At 39.9% G+C, this 18,823-nt stretch overlaps 1 long non-coding RNA gene across 5 annotated transcripts in view; it reads right to left on the reverse strand.

Annotated features, from left to right (window-relative positions):
- Positions 1-18,823, reverse strand: part of LOC148674328 (uncharacterized) — an 83,492-nt gene that overhangs the window by 38,608 nt on the left and 26,061 nt on the right. For 2 of the 5 annotated variants that reach the window (XR_015935299.1, XR_015935297.1), the window contains exon 4: positions 8,468-17,664. The exons of 2 other annotated variants lie outside the window; for them this stretch is intronic. This is a non-coding gene — a long non-coding RNA (uncharacterized LOC148674328). Of the gene's footprint in view, positions 1-8,467; positions 17,665-18,823 lie in introns of those variants that run through there. One more of the 5 variants, XR_015935300.1, reaches the window with a different exon arrangement.

Consider the following 18,823-nt stretch of genomic DNA (forward strand, 5'->3'; position numbering starts at 1 on the left):
GGATACCATTAAGATGAATAATTTAATTCTCAGCTTAAGACTAATCTGAGACCAAGACAAGTTCTCTTTTCTGAACTAAACGAAAAGAAATCAGACGACAATATTTAATGCTATAATAAAAATGTAACCTCTTTGAGAGACATATTGATTTATATCATTGAGCCAACATACTGTACATCTTATAATTATACATTTATACTGAAAGCAGAACAAGATCTTCTAAAAGCACCTTTAAGAAAAGCAAAACACATTCTTTCGTGTTGGTTCTACATATTGTTGAATGAGAGGTTTTCAAACCTCTTAAGAATGTGTGAAATGTTTAAAAACTTAAAAATGAGAGGCCCATCATTTAGCCCATCTCGTCTGGTGGGTAGTACTGTAGTTAATTGATTCAAGAATCTCATCCAGCCATTTCCTGAAAGAAACCACAGTATCAGCTCTGACAACATGAATGCGCAGATAGTTCTATACACCCAAAAACAGGTTTCCTGTTTTAGTTATAAATGCACTTCCACATAATTTCTACTTGTGTCCTGTGGTCCGTTCATTCCAATGCAATAGACTGGGTTAACATTTGAGGATCACTAGGGACTCTGATTTAGAATATTCAATTTGGAAATTGGTGACTATAATTATCTGTTGTCCACTCATGTTGTTTCATTTTTTTCACCCAGATCGTTTTAATCCTTTTGTAATAAGTAAAAAATATGGATAAAATCTTACAATGTAAAAAGTACATATCCATGAGGTACATCAAGGTCGGCCCCTTTGCATGTCTCTCTCAAACAAGACAGAAGTTGATACAAACAGCTTTTTAAGGAATTTTATTTAAGTAGGAGAACTCGGAAGCCTAGTGCTTAAAAATGGGAGACAGGGAACCAAAACCTTTGGTTCAAGTTACAGATTTGCCACTGACCTCTGTGTGACACCCAGCCATGTGACAGCATTAAGGATGTCTCATAACTGGCAGCAGCACTCCACTGAGTTTGTTGCAGGACAAGTGCCTGATACCTATTTTAAAGGATACATGTCCAGTATTTTATTGGTTCTAATTAATGCTGACATCAAAAAATCTTTTGCTTACACTTTTTCACCTTTTTACTCTCAGTGGGCTCACAACATTCATTAATATGGTAACATTTAAACTATGGACACTATGTATACAGCGCTGGCTAGTGGCTGTTCATTGATTGCATTTTTCAGTATCTCGTAACTGTAATTGTTAAGTTAAAAATGAGAAAAAGTAACTCTGATGCTCTTGAATTGCATTTTAATAATTAATATATAATGAATAACTGATCATTGATTTTAATTTTAATAATCACACTAATGCATACAGTCTGCCTCAGAACATGTTTTTGCATTTAAGTAAAAGTTATGTTGTTTTTTAAATTCACTTCATAGGGGGTTAAAACACAAAACAGCTCCCTTAGCCCAACTCTGTTTAGTGAATCAGCTAAGTTCTATAAAATTTTATATTAATATGTTTAGTATTACCTTCACATTTTTAGCATTGTTCTGTGCATTAAATCACTAGCTGCTGACATTTACAGGGAACATATGGAGGACATCCATATGCCTGTAGGTCTACTTTAATTCTAACATTAAATGTTATCACTGCTCTTATTATGTTAATTACTATCATTATCCTTCCATTATCAGAAAGCTGCTTATTTCGGGTTGGGTTTACAGTAGCCCGGCGCCTATCCCAGCAAAGGGTGCAAGGCCGAACTACCATTCCAGTGCAGGGCACATGCAGGCACACACAAAGCACAAAGGGACAATCTTATGACAATAATTCACCTAGCTAGCACGTCTGTCGGGGAATGGGAGTTAGGAAACCATTTCGCCCAGAGAAAACGTATGTACGAGGCGACACGAGGCCAGAATCAAACCCGAGACCCACTGAGGCAAAGCTCTTCAAACTCCAGCAGCCAGAAGAGGTCATCCTGGAGGAGAAGGGCGCCAAAGTCATTCTAAACATGGCTGACTAATGAAATGGTCCAGGTCCTTCTCCATGGGAACAAACCTCAGTGGACAATTAGGAGTAGTCAATTAAAAGTCACCTTTGGGAAGTGGGATGAAACCAAAGCACCTGGCAACACCCAAAATAACCAGGGGGGGGGGGGGGGGCACGCAAACTCCACACAGACAGGCACTAATGCCCAGAGACAAACCCAGAACCCATGGCCCTTGAGGCAGTGGTGCTAAGGACCCGTGCCACTGGGCATCCAATTTAGTTCACTCTAAAAATATGCCATATGTTCACTACACACATATGTAAACATAAAACAAACAGCTCAGATCTGAGGAGAGGAAGACAAAACAAACTCTGCAAACGGGTCTTCTTGTGAACTCTGCCCTCGTTGTGAACTCCCAGTGCCACCGGGGGCTGGGCAAGCGGGCTCTTCACACTGCAGGGTCTAGACTGAGGGCTGGGGGGCAGGAGACTGATGGGGGGTCCACATTAACCCCATACCTTCCTCTTCCTGTTGAGGGTAGTGACAGCGAAGCAAGGCGCAGCAAACTCTCCCACCAGACTGACACACAGCGACTATCTTAAAGAGTTTTGGTATACCTGATTTTTTTTATACTCCAGCTTTGGTATTGATTATTGGCAGTTTGTTTCCCCCGTTACTTTCCACAGTGATTGCAATGTGCGTGTTTAACTCAACATATTTTGAAACAAAAATAAAAGTTTCAGCCTTTTTAAAAATTAATTTCCAGATTTCCCCCCTTGTTAAGAATAAATTGAACAACACATCTGTCAAGCAAAACAAAATTAAAACAAATTAACCCAATTGTCTGTATTAACTTATTTTTACATTCTCACATTAATTTGAATGAATTATTATTAAACATTTGTATAATAAATGTAGTCACTTTGGATTTGACTTCAGTTTTTCCCTTTTGGAATAAGTGTACACGTAAGGCTGCCTTAGATGTGAACTACTCTGTAGCCATTTAAGTAAGCAAGATAAAGAATACATTATATTAAAATTTCACATCAAAAACCTAGAGCTAACATCTTTATGATATGAAAAAAGTTAGAACATCTATTCAGCCATAGGGATATTAACCTTGGAAGGCATAGTTGTGAATGTGCAACATGTGAAAGAAGAATAGGAGCACTCCAAGTGTCTTCCCAGACGTTCTGAAAGGCAGTGCCCGTTGAGTGACCTTCTCTGACCTCTTTTCATCTCTTCAATCATCCACTGCTCACCAGGAACTTCACTGCACCTCAGTTATGTAATCAGGCACAAGGTGAGTCCAGGGAGGTGATTACAGAACTGAAAGAGTGAAAAGGCAGACACACACTTGGGAGTCTCCACTGCTCTCCTCGGCTCCCCACCCTGTCCCAAACAATTTATTCATCCCGTAGATCAAAGACAACCCCAGGATTCAAAGCCACTGACAAGCAGGTGTCCATCCTCTCTCGACAGGCCATCGCTCATCCCAGAGGCTACAAAACACACACTGCTTAGACCACAACACCCTGCACAGAGGCGCACACATCAGCAGGAACAGACAGGCAGATGCTGGCCCATACTCACACAGAAGAACAAACACAAAGGCACGGAATGTTCACACGCACTTAAACTAACACACATGCATACACAACAGAAAACAAATTCACAAGGAGACCTGATCACACACTAAATAAGCTTGAATGCACACCCACGTTAATAAGTAACAGATTCAATCTGACAGCCATCGGGAGCCCTTAAATTATGCACATAACCAGATACAAAAATGGTCCAAATTTATAATGAAGTGCCAATTCTGCCTTCTTGTTGAACACTTCTTCTGAGTCATCCAGTGTAGGACAGAAGGCATCAATTACAGTGTTGCAGTTTCTTTGTCACTGCTCTGTAATTAATGGGCTTTCCCACTGATAAGCAAAGAGCTCTGGCAGTGCCATGAACTCCAGAGGAATTCAGAATCCCAGGAGGCTGCTCATCCATCCATCAGAAAAACAGGCAGGCAGCAGACAGACAGACAGGCGCAGGAGTTTGGGGTCAAAGGGTCAATGCAGCCTTTATTTTGAGTCACCATATTTGTCACATGATCCTTTTCATGCTCTTCCTGTGGTTTCACCCACTTTCACTACGCACTGGTATTACAATAGTTTGACTTACCTCCTTACTTATCCTGATATATTTACTGCACACGCCTTTTGTTTTACCCTGTTTTCACCAGGCAGAAAACTGAGAAAAGAAAAGTCACTGGGCTCAATTTTTAAAAGTCTGGAAGTATTCTGAAACTAGCAAAAAATCTGAGAGCAAAAAATCACTTTAAAAACAAAGACCATAAACTCCATCGTTAATATTATGGCTAACAGTTCATACCTTTCTTATGAATATCTAAAATGGCATTTGGACCACCTCTTACGTGTCAAAGTGTAAACAAGGTTATGAAATGGAATAAAAAAATAAGGTATACAAAGGAAAGGCTTGTTGAGTTATGGTCAAAGGAAAAAAAAACGTTATAAATGTGACACTTTGACCGTTAGACCTTGCTCTGAAAAATATTATTTTTATTAATGTGAACAGGAATCGGCTTCTCTTACAAGACTCCAGAGTATTAAGAGGAATCACACCATGAAAAGCATAAAGAGAAAGAAAAAAAACACTGCCTCCATATTTCATTTTACAGTCACCTCCAAGAAACTCAGAGCACAGCTATGGGAGCCTGTGTTTCACATCCAAGCCAAACACTTGGAAGTTTGCACAGTCATAAATTAGCAATTTGACAGTCAAAAGTGTTCAAACTAATTTGTCAAAATTTTTGTTGCCTTTGCCATCATTTAAATTCATTACAGAAGTTCTTTTTTTTAGTTCTGCGGGGATTCAGGGATGCACAGTAACACTGTTTGTGTTCTTCAGTGCTATGCTACGTGTACGTGTCCTTCCATGCCCAAGATTCCTCTAGGACAAGCGGAAAACAGGAGTGCATGGAATAGCAGGTTTCACAGTTTCATATTCATCAATATGAATCTATGAACACAATAAAGCGAATGTGTTAGAAAGTAGAAAAAGAAATATGAAAAATGGAATATATAAAGCAAAATGTTACATAGAATATTTTGCCTATAATTGCACTAAATGTAGTTAATTATTATACTTGCCACTGTTGCAATTATTCTTGCTTGTAATCATATCAACTCTTTTATTTTGTGTTAGGAATATAAAGTAAAATGTATTAGCTATTATTAACACTAAGACACTTACCACATTAGTGGTAAGTAACTAATAATAAATACTACTAAAGACTTGGGAGATTTTTTTTAAATCACACTCAATATACTTTAAAAATATTCCACAGTGTCTTAGTTGTACTGTTTACTATATTGTGAAGTTTAGAGTGAGTGTTTTATCACCTGTTTAAGAGATTGATAAAAAAAATAATTGATGAAAATTGTGTAGAAACCTTTTTAAAAGTTAAGGCTGCAGACTTTGTAACCTCTGGACAATACCAATCTACAATACCACCTACAGCATCAAAAGCCCAGAAAAAAATAACATTTGGACATCCTTAAACACTTTTAAAAGAACCAACTATATTTGTACTTCATTCACAATAACCATTAAGGGAAGAAGACGAAATGGAACTGGAGTTGCTATATGGAATGAAGCAAAATCACACAAATGAGTACCATGACTTGGCATCACTCTCTGACCAGGTTGAATGGAGTGCCTGACACCCTTCTGGCCAGCAGCACAAGTAGCAGGATGTCTAAAAGGGACATAACTAAACCAAGTGACTTTAACCCTGAGTAGGCTGTTGTGCAACAGCTCAGACACAACACAACCCCCCTCCCACCTTAAAATGTAAACTACTTTGTATGCAACTACTTTTTATGCATATACAATATCTTTATTTAATTTTATGTAATACTTTAGCATTGAGCCATATCACCCTGCAGCTCTCAACTGGCTACCCACTGAAGCTAAGCAAACAAACTTAGCCTGGTCAGTACCCGGATGGGAGACCTCCTGGGAAGCAATGGTTGCTGCTGGAAGAGGTGTTAGAGGGACCAGTGGGGGGCACCCACCCTGCAGTCTGTGTGGGTCCTAATGTCCCAGTATAGTGGCGGGGACACTGTACTGTAGTGGGCGTCGTCTTTCAGATGAGACGTTAAACCGAGGTCCTGACTCTCTGTAGTCATTAAAGATCCCCGGGGAGTTATCCGGGGTTTCTGGGCCAAATTTCCCTCCTTGGCCTTTACCATGGCCTCCAAATTGTGCCCCAGTATCAATGGCTTGCACTTGCCCTGCGATGGACTGGCGCCCTGTTCAGGGTGTACCCTGCCTTGCGTTTGTTGCTTGCTGGGTAGGCTCCAGTGTCACCCTATGGTATAAAGTGTTTTGGCAAATGACATGGGCATAGCCATTAGTATTTCACCACTTTTATCCTGCCATTGTCAGTCTCAATAAACGTCTGTTTGACTGGTCTGAAAAGTGATCAGAATTAATCGCACCTGCAGGCCGTGGGTGCACTGAATTTCCAAGCCCAGTGCAAGGGCGCAGTTTTGTTTTAGACACCACACAGCTGCCATCAAGTACCAGGTGAGCGACAGGCAGGCGAGTCTAAGTTCAGCTGAATCCCGCCTTAACTCTCAGTCCCCACGTTTGTGTCCGGTTGAGAAAAGAACCAGTCTGAATTTGTTTTTGAGACACTGTGGTGAATGTGTGCACTTTCACTTGCTACTATTCTGACTGGTACCCTTTTAAAAGATGTGTTATGCCTTGTCATTCCCACAACATACAACGATCTTGACTGAATGAGTACAATACGTAATTAAAATCCGTACAATACAAAATTAAAGCAAAGCTGCTCACCAAAAACCACAAGTTCCTATATGCATGGCATTTTTTTTTTTGCTGTGTTGAAGGTACTTATCAGCTTGCTCTCACTTTCAGGAGCGACTTGTGCAAGCTTAGCAAATTAGGTTTTGAACATGACCTGCACTCGAAACAAAAAGAAATTTGCAGGTCCGCTGGCTCAAACCTGACAGCATGTTGAAACATAAGGCACTGCAAGATGTGTTCTTATTTTTTTCGTACTTTCTCTTTTTTAACCCCCGTTCTATTACAGCGTCCAAGTTAACAAATAGCAAGTGCAGGCAATCATAATAATTCAGTTTGCATTAGTGACAGATTAGCTTCATAGCTGCCATAAAACTGCCATAATGCTTACCTAATAGCAAGATTAATACAGGAGGGGAGTCTGCACAAGTGTTGTTATAGGGTCTAATCGCAGTTATATTAGTGACGATTGATTTCATTATCACCCGAAGGTAGTAGATGTATGCCACTAAATATTGTTCAAGCACATTTGTTCCTGCACTGGAAGTATTTAGTCAAATAAATAAGTGAAAAACAGCTTGCACTTGATTTTTGCAACACTGTTAAAATATCGCCAATATGAGGTGCTCTTTCATAAATCAAAAGTGAAATGAATGCTGCTACTGACATGGTGACCACTGGGAACTGGAATTCTAACAAAGGAGTCCTTACTGGTTTTTAAGTGCTCTTCTGTATCTATTTAAGGTGTCATGTTTTTCCGTTTGTGCCTATGACTTCCTGTATTAACAATAGCCAAACTAACATATTGATCATTTGAAAAATAAAACGAAATATCCAAAATTCTGTTTGAAACTTGTCACTGAAATAATCATTGATCAATTGATTGATTGGGAACAATTATAAAACACATCTAAACAGAGTGCATTATAACGGACACATGTCCCACCTAAGGTTAGATTACTGATACTATTATTCATCAGTTTTGCACTGCCTTCATTTGTGTGCATGCTCAGACTTCTGAACTGCGTTATTCCCAAATCTCTGTGATTTAACATTCCATGCAGAGGTTTTATCAAGACTATTCATAGATTTAGTTTCTGTAGTGAAGCAGAAAATAACTATTTGAATGTGTGTACTGTGTTCCACCTTAAATGATCCCAAAGCACTTTATATTGAGGAGGGCACCCATTATATCCACCACTGATATGCAGCCTCAACCTGGGTGGCACACAGAAAATCTGGTGAATTGAGAAATTACTTCAACAACTGAACTAAGTGGAAAATTTAGGCAGACACGCCATGTTTAACACCTCTACTCTTACTGTTGTGAACAGTGCCATGGGATCTCTGGTGATCAAGCAGTGGTCATTAAGTAGGGCAGCAGTGTGGAGCAGTGGTTGGGGCTCTGGGCTTGTAACTCGAAAGCTGTGTGTTCAAATCCTAGGCAAGACACGGCTGTAATACCCTTGATCAGATTGCTATTTGCTCCAGTAAAATACCCATCTGAATAAATGGACACAAATGGAGGTCTCCTTGGATAAAAGTGTAAGTAAAAAAAAACAATATTATAAAAGTAGCAAGTCAAATAAATTACTAGGTCCTTACTGTCAAAAACAGTATTGAAACACCTTCAATCAGCTTCAATGCACTGTGTCTTGCCGTCATGTCAAATATTACACAAACCACAAAAAAACGTTGTGCCATTTGAAAGAAGTAAATACATCATTTATACCATATATCTTTCTAACAGTTTTGGCATTTTACAGCTATACATCTTTTCAAAAAGATTCCAATGTGAAAGTATTGATACAGTTAAGTTAAGATGCAGATTTTATATCAATTAAATCCAACACAGACAGGCGTGCAGAGAGGACTGAACCATGCATTGCTTAAGCTGCACTTTATAAATGATGGCCAATGAAATGCCAAATCCCATTGATCACACATAGGCTGACAGCCCTAATGTAAAACTCCATTAGCACACATTCACTATTTTGCCTTTACTTATTTCTCTTTATCCGTATTGACTGTATACCCCTGGAAAAAAATATATAAAATACAATAATGATTCATGATCTGATAACGAAATGTACAGCAATTTGTTAGCAGAATAAAAATGGCCCAGGCATACCAGGAGACTGCAGCTGAAGGAATGTAATCTGCTTTGAAATAACAGCAATCCTTTATATTAATGTACAGTATAACGAAGCAATGACCGTCAATCGCTCCATACTCTTGGAGCGTGAGCAGGGTTTTGATAAAGCAGAAACCGTACATACCAATTGGAATTGCATTAGACTGTACTTATGAGGATGAGGCTATTGAAATCATTAGTCTAAGGCAAGAGGAAATAACAGCAATTTTAGTGCAATAAAATCTATTGTTATGAGGGGAAAAAAACATTGGCATTTTCTGGGGCCAACAAATAGCCGTAGGAATACTGCTTAAGGGCTTATTTCTGTTTCTGTCAGATATTGAAGAAAGCAGGTAAAGCATGTACCAGTAGCTACCTGGTTTGACATTTTCTGGAGAGTATAGTAAGGAATGCTTGAAGTGGTAATTAAAAATGATTATGTTGTGAAACCCATGCTTGATTGTAATAAAAAAAAATACTTATGCCATACTCAGAGCAATACATTTCACCCCTTAACATCTTAACATTTGATGCATCAGCCAGCCCCTAAACGTTTCACCCTGGTTCGATCCAAAAATGTTTGTGCTTCTGAACTTCCTGTCCAGCAACTCCCTAACTTCCTCTGAGCATTTCAAAAATAAAACATGAAAATGATTGAAACAAAAGAAAGTGAACGCATTCCTGGGATCAAAAAATGAATGACCCTGATTCTGGTCATTAATCCTTTTAATATCAAAGGTTTTTCTAGTTACCCTACACTGATACGCTATAACCTTACTAATCTTGAACAAAGAAAACAACAATAGGATTGGATTCAAGTAGAAACTGCCCAGGCATGTTGTGGAAGATGAAACCCTGGCTTATTTCAAGAAAAGACTGGAAGAGTTCTTTTGATCAATTAGCTACTAATTCCCAAATGGGCTTTTGGACCAATTGGTCTCTTCTTTTTATATCCTATGCTATGTGCTTATATCCAAATAGTCAGGAAACTGGGTCAACATCTCATCCAGAGGATAGCACCTGCTACAAAACCATGTCCCTGGTCACCACACCAGGGCAATGTTTGGGAAATTTTGTTCAAATGAAAAGACTGCTATCTACAGATCCACATATACCATGTAAAGTAGAGATCTGATTTTTATTTGAAGGACTTCCATCTCATCACCAACCAGGCCTATCTTTTTAACAAAAAGAGTAGGAAAAATGCATTTGAATAGAAATCTGGTTCTGTATCTTTTGTCATATTAATTAAGACACCTGATAGGTTTTCAATTTTTTGCGCTTTTAAACTGGTTTCAAAAGCAAGGTGTGTGCTTCTGATCAAGTTCCACCAGTAATATCAATGAGAAGTTTGCCGAAATAATTTACAGATCTCTAAAATTAAACACTGAGAATGGAAGGCATGAGATGCTTCATGGCTCTAAAACTACAATAACTATTCAGGCTGCACAGCAGATCTGCTATTATTTTCCCTCACAGATGGTCCTCATTGCTAAGTCATGTTTCAGAATGCTGTGGTAACGACATCAACCATATTTTAATTCTGACTCCCTTGTTAATCTCTGCAGTAATGGTACAAAGCTTGACAGCAAGCCATCTTCTTAATTCAGCACTCAAATACCCCTTTAATTCATTTTTCAAAATATATTATGCATGTTTGCATTATATATGAAACAAGATCACCTCCAAGCCCTTATAGCCTTCTTAACTGGTTCATGTTTTCAACTGAAACAATCACAGCAGCTTCAAGCAACACATTTCACTTGAACTTTGCGTCACATTGAAAACCACCCCAGGTGGCATAAGTGATACATCAGCCTGATGTATTGGATATATCAAGAGATGAAGGGGAAGAAAATGAAAACCTTTTGAGGAGGACTAAACAGGCCTATAGTGTTTGTAACTTCTCTAAAAAGATTACTAAATAATTACTCTTAGGCCATTGATAATGGCAAACTACGCAGTAACCAAGCAAACTCTGAGCCCTGAATAGTACTGCACCATTGTTGAATATCTGAACTGCCAGGGCTTCAACCTGAACCAGAAAAACAGGAGTGAAGAGAGACTGTGGTGAGAGATAACGTACGCATAGCCTTTTAGGTTTAAATCTCACCCATGGTTGCAAGTGGTGTCCATCATATGTATGTATTTAGCTAATGCTTTTAGACATAGTGATTAACCTTTCCAGTCATTCCAGTAATCACTGACAACCTTGGATAGTACCCATTTATACAGTGGAGCATTTACTGGGGCAATCTGAATGAAGTACGCATTCAAGAGTACATCAGCCAGGATTTGAACCCTCTACCCACGAGTCCAGACAGCCTCTTCAGTCTGCAGGCTGGGAGGGATCAGAAGACAGATGAAATGGGGCTTTCAAAAGGTGGTTGACCAATTAAACTCATTGTTCTTGGTTTCCTTCAGGTTCATGATCTGAAGTTACTGATGCACATTCCTCCCTTGCACACAAGGTCATTAGGAAAGCCAGAGCTGAGATGACTGCCCCTTTGGTTGGTGACGAGCTGAAAACAGGTCACAGACTGTGCTATTAATGAGCAGCCTGGGCGTTCAGGCAGCAAATGACCTCCCTGATAGCAAGATGACCATTCGTGGCACATTAACAGGGGCAGCTCGCATTTAACCCCTGAAAACCAGTGACAAGAGCAGAAGACACACTCTGCGGGACTTTTCATGTTTTGCTGCTGTTTCTAAAGTCTTTCGGCGAGCAGCTCATTGACGTTTCCTTTAAACAGGTTTGCAGGTTCTGACTGAAATCACCACCTGCCGCCAACATCAGTGTCTCCAGCTGGTTTCCATGCCTTGCAGGCCAGGATTACAGGCACTGTAAGTGTTTCAATTCTCGGAGATAAATGAGCTGAAAGTACCCAAGTTGTAAGTCAGTAGTTACAGCTCCTATTCTATGATACAGTGCACTGTGAAGGGGACAGTTTACATAAAACTCGAGGAAGTTTTACTATGTTATCTGTATTTTGGTGCCAAATTTCTGAAGAATGACAAATCCCATCCTGTTTCACTTCATTTCGCTTCGTATTGTTTTGACAGTGCATGGTTAAATTTATTCCTGTCGATTCTTACAGAAACATGGCCCCTAAGTGCCAGCTCTCACTACACTTTAACCAGACAGCTGGGGTCTCTAAACTATCCATATTTGATATGAAAATGAATTTTAAATGCAAATCAACTCACTCCGCCAGGTGGTTCAGTGAAGTTCATGCACCCAGCAGGTAAAAAGAACAGTTCTAATATTATTTATAGTCACAACACAGCAATCTCAACTGAATAATATCCCACCAGTTGTCATCTATTACATTCCTGATTATCTCTCGCTTGTGCTCAGTCTGTCTCTCCCTTGTATTCATACCCTCAATCCAAGGCGATTTTTTTTTCCTGTAGAAATCTGTAAGATTCATTTTTTATTAGCTTTCAATTGTTATACAAGTAAAATGTGCCAGAAATGGAACATCTAATTTTCTGGAGCGTCCTGTGGGATGGGAGAATCGGAGTGTTTAAAAAACAGCATATGATAATCAAAAACATTTACATCAAAAGGGAGTGCAACCCATCGCTTCTGATCTAAATGACTAGGCTTTTTTTTTTTTGTAAGGACGTGGATTAATGAGTAAACTATCTTGAAGCGTCTCTGAAGGCAAGACCTGCGAAACAGGAAGCTGAGCTTCCCAACAAGAAAGAGTGGAGCACTCGTTTTTCCTGACATTTTAACCTCAGAGCCTCCCATGTTGAGAAACCGGGCTACCAGGAGGTACAAGGTTAGTGAATTAGCAAACTAGCCAGACTCCTGCCTTGCAACACATTTTTAAGCATTTTGAAGTATTACCCTCATTACTCACTGCTGGAAACCCCAGCCCTTTTCCTTTTACTGTTTTTGGCAGGGCAATCCATCCAGTCCCTCACCCAGCCACTCCCCCTCCCTGCTCCCAGCTCCCCTCCTCCCCGCGTTCTGTTCTGTTCGAAAGTTCTCTCTTCCACACTCTACCTCCGTCCTTCGCAACTCCTTCTTCCTCTCCCTCTCGCTTTCCCCCTCCCCTGGCTGCGGTCTGTTTTGATAACCGGCGCCTTCGCCGTTAAACACCGCCCCACCCCCTGTGACAGAATAAAAGGGGGCTCCGGCTCTCCTCCCCATCCCTGTCGCTCTCCGGCTCTCCTCTCCCCCTCCGCCTGAACACAAACGTCTCTTGATGCTGGGCTGGCGGGCTGCGGGTCCAGCACCATATTTAATCAACATGAGGCTAAACTCTTTCAATCTGTGACGGCTCATTTGAAAACGGAGCCCAGGGCTCTCTCTCCATGCCAAATATAATAACTCTTCTCTTTCCTTACCGAGGTCCATTTTATAATTTCACAATTTTTCAATGTCAGCCCAGCCTTTTGAAGAATTTTTATTGAATTTCCTGCTGGACGAAGTATGAGGGTGATTTCCCCCCCCTCTCTCTCTCTCTCAGTGATTCTCTCCTGTTCTCATTTTGGTTTTCTCTCTATCTCTCTCCTATTTTCTTTTCTTTGGCTCAGGCAGCATGTGCCTGGAGGAGACTGGAGAATAATACTCAATCATGGGCTCAGATGGAAGGGAAGGATTACTCATCAGAAATGATTACACTTCCCAAAACACAATATTGTTGGGCAAGTATACATTTTATATAGGAATATTTAAGGCAACTGTATAGATTTAAAGCCTGTTTTATAATCCTCTCCACCTATAGTTCTCTGCTATGTTCAAATGTTGGAGGGGGCTCCTTCACATGTCTTTTCAGTGACTCTGGAACTGATCAGGTAGCCACTCATCTTTGTAGATAACGTGGCTCCATCCAGGTGTTCCCTGTTGCCATGACCACTGGGTAAGATGTCTTTCAATCAAAGGGGCATCTTTGCTTCAGTAAGTGAGGCTCAACATTTGAACGGGAAGGTTTGCTAAGCCTGATTCCCATCAGGGGAACCAGAGATGCAAATGTAGTCTTCCTTCTCATCTTGGTCTATGGACTTTATAGTCAAGATTTCATTTACCATACAGGTCTGACAGCTATGTGGGCAACTTCATTGCCACTTGACCTCAGCTGCACTTGACTCAGATCTAAAGAGGAAAAACGCCTTGTCTGTCTGGTGAGTTTACTTGAAAAGTAATCAAGCTAGGTGGCATAACTGTATGTGACCAGCGTGCGGATGCATTTGGGCAGCCATGAGGTAATGCCTGCACAGACCACTGTCAGGCTGCTCCAAAGCAATTAAACTGACCTGACACCAGATTCAGCACTGCCTGACAACTACAATTTAACAAAACAGCTAAATCTATAGTCCCTGAAAGAGCTTTAACACAAAACTGCTAGGATACAATCAGTGAAGTTCCTCTCTGTTGCCGATACCACTTCCTTTGCCTCCAATGAGCCATTTTTACAATTTACTATTTGCATGCACTTCATTGAGAAGCACTGAAAACAAGCATGGCTACATATTTATTGCTTCATGGAAATGTATTTGTTTTTTTCTGTCCTGCTCTTGAAATTATTTTCAATAAGCATTGCTGGAGTAACTTTACAAGAATTTCAGCTGTCAAGTATAATCAAGTACAGGCAGACCTGTACTTGACCAACATCTGTAACCAAAAGTTAACCAAGCCTAAGTACCACCTATATAGTTCCTATAATTCGATTGCTGGTTATCTAGTCTAATCCTGGTCACAGGACTGCCCTAAGTGTTTTGCTAACATGACAAAGCCCAGGAAACTACAGATCTTTGCACGTGTTTGTAATTCAGCAGGAGCAATAATTCAAATGCTCTCGTGTACTGAATCTTTTCAGATCATAAAAAAACATCTCAAACTAAAGTACAAAAAGAGACCTCTTTTTTTTCTGGTAACGGAATGTTTGGCATGGCAGATATTACTTTACTTTAACTTTTGAAAATAAAATAACATGAAATAGAAAGAAAAGAAAGACACACGATTTAATCACATTATGGATGTTATACTATATGTCAAGCCATCATTTTTGATTAGGGTTGTGCTGTGATGTTTTTCTGTTTTGATACCGAGATAAACTTTGCAATGACTGGGATCATATGTTTAAAATTAGTGTACAGGGAGACCTTCTGACCTTTTAATATCACATCACATGTCTGCCCTAATTCATGTCTGCCTTCAGATCTTTTGTCATGTGCTTTGCAGATCTGTCACACTTAATCTAACTGAAAAGATTGTGAAAGGAAACACATGAAACTCGAAACACTGAATGCCTATAATGCAGTGCAAAGCGGCAGAGGGCTGGAGAAGGCACAAGTAATGTCATCTGAAGGGTACATCTGTCCCAGGAGAGCTTGGAACAGGACAAATTTCCCAAGTAGGACAAGAAACAGTTTACGCTAGTCCTCAATTAGAAAACATTTCATTTCTTATGATTGCTGCAAATCTGTAACCTATGAAAGATCCACTTTTTGTTCTCCTCGTGTTTCCACTCTGGTGCTGTGTAAAAAAAAAGCAAAAATAAAACATTACATAAAGGGAAGTTATGTTCCAGCTAGTTTTGAATGGGGGAGTTGCATCAGCATTCAAGCTGCAAAGCACCAGGTAGGGAGTAGAAGTTCAGCTCTTTTCAGTGTGGAATTAACACCCATTTCTCACTCTGTTCAAGCTGTTCAAATACAATGTATTGACCTTGTTTAGAATACTGGGTGTCACTGTAGTCACAACATTATAAAACCTAGTTGTGCTGGAATCGGTGCAAATAAAGGCAACAAGGTTAATTCCTGTCCTTAAAGGAGTGTGTTGCACACACAGGCAAAAGAAACAGAGGAGGCTGTGAGGGGATATGAGAGATAAGAGGACTCCAGGACACAACAGGAAAGTGCTCTTAGGTCTGAAATAAGGAGGTGCTTCTTTACACAAGGGAGTGTAAGGATCTCGAACAAACTTACCCACCATGTTGCTGAAATAGATTCCCTGTGATCCTTCAGGAAACAGGTGGACAAGTCTCCTCGATCACCAAGTCACTAACAAGAGGGGCCAAATGGCCTCGTTTTATTTGAAATCTTTCTTAGGTTCGCTTGCCTGCCGAGAATTAAGAATAATATGACTGGAAAGAGACAGCACATGCACAAAGCATGGTGTGAAACCAAGACTCCTTTCTCCATCACATGCCCTGTCTTTCAGGTTTAACCAGCATTCTCAGGCCCCTTGTTTGAAAGATGGCCCAATCCAGAAAGCCACAACCTGAGCAGGAACACAAAACAATAGCACTTCAATGTGTCACAGAATGCGTTACATTTCAGGTGCTACAACAACAAAAATATAAAATGTCTTTAAGGTACCTCCTCTGATACAGGCAACATGATGGACCCAAGGCCCCATGAGTGCGCATTAGTCTACAATTAAAAAAAAAAAACACTTCAGACACTTCAGCATGGCTCATTTGTGAATCACAGGGTGTGTTTCCATCAAGACAGGGCTTTGATCAATTGCATCAACACAATTTTATCTCATCTCACTTATTACATGATCTTTTCTCGCAGCAAAAAAGCAGTTCCTTTAATTACATTGACATTGCATCATAAAGCAAAACAAGTCACGTATGTGTCTCTTTTCACCGAAATTAGATCAGTATAGCTTGCACAATTTTTTTGCATATGCATGAGCATACATTTATGGTTTATTTTTAAAGATCTCTGAAGTACACAAAATCAGCTTGAAGATAATTTTAGAAAACAAAAATTCTCATGACTCGGGGCTTTCAGAGTAAGGATCAGGGAACTGGTTTGCTTAATACCTATTATTCCTAAACAGTAATGAATTATTCACTTATTCATTTACATCTGATCTCCAGGAGAGATCCTGGTCCAGTTCAGTGCATGTTTTATTATGAGGCCTCTCTGCCAAGGCCAATGATGAAAAGCAAGCAGGGCTGACATCACTTGTTTCATGTAATTTAAAACATACCTGGGCCCCCGAACTGTGCCGGCCAGGGCTCATTCCTTTCCCATCTCCTTGGGGTTTTTGCTCTTGATGTGCTTGGCACAGCAAGACAGCTCCCACAGCAAAACCCATCACACACACACACTGGGAAAGCATGGGGAAAAGGCACCATTAAAAGTTTATTTTCCACCCTTTGTTTCAAACGAATAAAATGTGAGGGGCTGTAAATAAGTGCTCCCTTTGATTTAGCGAGTCGTAATACTGATTTAAAGTTAACATAAGCTGAAGAATGAGGAGCAAGGGGGTGGAGGGCTGAATCATTTGGGACACATTTGACCTCCTCCAGCTCTGCAACCAAGGCAATATTTTCAGGCTCTGAAAATAAAGAGAGGAACTGGGAAAACTCTCTCATAGCCCAAGTTAAGGATTTACAGCAGGAAATTCATAGACTGATTCTGTAGTTTTTATGCTTTTTAAAAACTCTGTTTAAGCACTCAGCCAGTTGTTTAACTGTGATCTATGGTATTTCCCCATTGCACAACGACATCAATAAGATGACTATGCAGTGAAGCAAAGCAATGATTTTTTGAACCAGGCCACATTACATGAAACATTTTTTTTGCTTTCCAGCTAAGTCTGTCTTTGCTGTGTTTTAACAGACTTTCTTCTGCTGTGTAAAGTCATTGTCGTTGTCATACCCTGATGCTGTCATCTAGGAAGATAATTTTGTTGCACCCAGCAAATGTCTTCAAGGGAGAAGCCGATCTCTCACTACAGCGCCAGCCCTGCTCAGATACAAACAAACATCGGATGAAACGGTAATAACAAAAAATACCAAATTCAGCAAACAAAGTAAGGAAGGAAAGATAATAGAAAAGAAAGAGAAAGCATGGCGGTAAGGGCCAAACAGAAACATGATTCATTGGGATTTCCGGCCAGACGCCTGAACCCAAGTCACACAGAGAACACAGAGTTTTCTCCAGTCAGAAAAGCAAAGGCCAGTTACACATGAACAGGACAGTGTTGCAGGGGCACTCAGCCACATGAGAGCAGAGAAAGAATGGGCAGCTACAGTTTGGTACGGATTTTAAAACAGAGAGATTCCGGAGGTTTTCAGCATTCTAAAATGCCGCTTTTTGATCAAAGATAATATTCATTTAATCTGCACAGGACCACATTTGATCAACAACACATTTAGCTCCAAGAGAGGAAAAGGAGCAGGAGAAAAAGAGGGGAAAACAAAACAACTGCTACTTTCCATGTGAAGACAGATCCAGTGTTGTACTTCTTGTCTCACCACAAAGGTTACATGCCTCCACAAACAGAAAAACAATATCATTAAAGGATAATTTTGCATTTAAAAAAAAATAAAAGCACTGCATGTTCTGATCTGGCATGCAGTTATTTTCCCTAATCTGGGCAGCTACAAAACATCTCACAGCAGACTTTACTATGCAGCACAGAGGTGTCTGCAGCATATTCAGTAAAACATGAACAGACCAAATGAAACATTTATTTTTCTGTCATCTTAAGCCTCCATAATGTCACGTACTGATTTTGTGGAATGAAGAGTGATGAAGGATGAAAATCAAGGCTCTAAAGAACAAAAGAGTTAACATTCAATACCACCCCACTTTTGTTGAGAACAGACAGTTTAAATAGAAAATCACATTTCGTGCAACAGTACTAGGAGGTTTTGAAGGTTGCACTAAAATGTCAAAAACAAGGTGAGCTTTGTCACTTTGTTACTTTCACCATGCACCCATTATCAAGGACAGCCTTCAGCAGTTTCCAACATTTTACCCCCCCAAAAAAGAAAACAACTTCAAAACCTGGAAGTGTCAATCAAAATTTAGAATAGGATTAAACAAACATCTGGACTGGATGTATAAGACGTATACAGCAGCTCCTTGTGAAAATAAATGAGTTTTGTAATGCCTGCTC

The sequence above is a fragment of the Lepisosteus platostomus genome, chromosome 3, assembly GCF_059453375.1.
Source record: "Lepisosteus platostomus isolate fLepPlt1 chromosome 3, fLepPlt1.hap1, whole genome shotgun sequence".
Classification (NCBI taxonomy): domain Eukaryota; kingdom Metazoa; phylum Chordata; class Actinopteri; order Semionotiformes; family Lepisosteidae; genus Lepisosteus; species Lepisosteus platostomus.